This window comes from Petromyzon marinus, unplaced genomic scaffold, assembly GCF_048934315.1.
Source record: "Petromyzon marinus isolate PM22_M1 ecotype Great Lakes invasive population unplaced genomic scaffold, UKy_Petmar_22M1.pri1.0 PM_G_Scaffold_38, whole genome shotgun sequence".
Classification (NCBI taxonomy): Eukaryota; Metazoa; Chordata; class Hyperoartia; order Petromyzontiformes; family Petromyzontidae; genus Petromyzon; species Petromyzon marinus.
In genome coordinates, this window is record NW_027422961.1 from 1442501 (window position 1) to 1445000 (window position 2500).

Consider the following 2500-nt stretch of genomic DNA (forward strand, 5'->3'; position numbering starts at 1 on the left):
GAAATTAGCATACGTGTTGGTGTCAAACAGGGTGACCCCATGTCACCCCTGCTCTTCAATCTTGCCATGGACCCTTTGATATGCACCCTAGAGTCACACGGAGTTGGGTACTCCATTGATACCGACCACGTGACAGCTCTTGCGTTTGCTGATGATTTGGTGTTGGTGAGCGAATCTTGGGTTGGTATGGCCGCCAATCTAGCGATCTTGGAATCATTTTGTGGGCTATCGGGATTGGAGGTTCAGGCCAGAAAGTGCCAGGGCTTCATGATAAGCCCAACCAAAGATTCATATACGGTGAACAACTGCGACCCATGGAATATCAAAAATAAAGATGTCCATATGATCCAACCTGATGAATCAACGAAATACCTTGGTCTGAAAATTGGCCCTTGGACTGGCACTATACAGCCTGATCTACATTGTCAGCTAAAGACATGGATCTCGAAAATCGATGAGGCACCTCTGAAGCCAACTCAGAAGGTTCAACTACTCAATGCCTATGCCCTACCCAGATTGTTATATCCTGCAGACCACTCGGACTGCAAGCAATCAACTCTCCGTGGGTTGGACCAAGAGATTAGAAAGGCGGTAAAAGGATGGCTCCACCTTCCCGCTTCAACTTGTGATGGACTGTTATATGCCAGAGCCCGAGACGGAGGCCTTGCCATCTTGAAACTGGAAAAAACAATCCCTTCGGTTCAAGTTAGAAGGCTGCAACGTATAGCAAACTCGTCCGATGCTATCACCCGTAATATTGTGTCCTCGCAGGGTATGGAGGAAGAATACCGTAATTTGTGGGTACGAGCAGGGGGTGACAGTGATGCAATCCCAACATTCGTTCTCAGGGACTCGGTGTCAAAAGAACCTGTATATCCGAGACCCTGCGATTGGAGGGAGCATGAATTTCAGAGATGGTGCGAAAAGCCGGTTCAAGGAAGGGGCATTGTAAACTTTGCGCATGATAGAATCAGTAATGCTTGGTTGAGGCCATGGTGCGGCTTTAAACAATGCTTCTTTATCGCAGCACTACAACTAAGGGCAAATATTTACCCAACAAGAGAAAGCTTGAACAGAGGCAGAGATGGGGCCTTACGTTCCTGCAGGAAATGCTCTGCCAGACTCGAGTCCCTTTCGCACATTCTCGGTCAATGTCCTGCAGTACAGAAAGCAAGAATTGCGCGACATAACAAGATCAGTAACATTCTGGCAGACGAAGCGGCTAGATTGGGCTGGTCTGTATACAAAGAGCCACGGTTCATATCAGATGAGAAAGCCTGACCTCGTGTTTGCAAAAGATGAGGAGGCGGTTGTGATCGATGTCACCGTCCGTTTTGAGCTTTCAAAGAATACCTTGTCAGATGCTGCCTCGCACAAAGTTTCGTACTATACCCCTCTTGGTGATCAAGTCAAAGTGCTGACGAAGGCTAGCAAGGTCACATTCTTTGGATTCCCGGTTGGGGCAAGAGGAAAGTGGCCCCTTGAGAATAACGAGGTACTTACCTCCCTGGGCCTGACCAAACCCAGAACGACATCACTGGCCAAGATGATTTCCCGCAGAACGCTGCTTTTCTCTCTTGATATTCTGAGAATGTTCTGTGGAAATTATGCGGTCTATGAACAGTCATAGACAACCTCCGAAACAAATAATAGTTTTGTTTTAAGATGTCATTTGTTTTAGATTGATTTTGTTATTTTCGAAGATGAAGTCGGTTTTTAATTCATTTTACTATTTTCCACAATTTAGATTGTTATTTTCCAAGACGAAGTCTTGGTTCTTTTTTTTTATTGTTAGTTTTTTTTTAACACGTCGTATTTGTTACTTTAGAGCTTAGAGGGGACTTTATTTTCGCCTTACTATTTTCTGCCTACAAAGAAGATTAAAAATAAGCTTTTTTCAAGATGATTTTGTTATTTTCCAAGGTGAAGTCTTGGTATTCTTATTTTACTATTTTCCATAAAGAAGACCTTTCTTTTAGATTTTGTTATTTTCCAAGACGAAGACTTGGTATTTTTATTATATTGCTATTTTTTACACGAAGCTTATTCAAGAGCACTTATATAGATTAGACTTTGTTATTTTAATTCTTTATTTTTGGACTACATCAGTTCGAGAGTCCTGTAACTTACTATTTTCTGCCTACAAAGAAGATTACAAATAAGCTTTATTTTGTTATTTTCCAAGGTGAAGTCTTGGTTTTTTTTATTTTACTATTTTCCACAAAGAAGATTTTTCTTTTCTTTTAGATTTTATTATTTTCCAAGACGAAGACTTGGTATTTTTTTGCTATTTTTTTACAGGAAGCTTTATTCAAGAGCACTTATATAGATTAGACTTTGTTATTTTAATTCTTTATTTTTGCACTACATCAGTTCGAGAGAAGACTACAAACCAGCTTTATTTAAGATGTTTTAGATTAGATTTTGTTATTTTCCAAGGTGAAGTCTTGTTTTTATTTTTTTATTTTACTATTTTCCACAAAGAAGACTTTTCTTTTAG

The 2500-nt window shown here is 40.5% G+C and overlaps 1 pseudogene; it reads left to right on the plus strand.

Annotated features, from left to right (window-relative positions):
• LOC142916149 (28S ribosomal RNA) overlaps positions 1-2500 on the plus strand; it is a 10299-nt pseudogene that overhangs the window by 5096 nt on the left and 2703 nt on the right.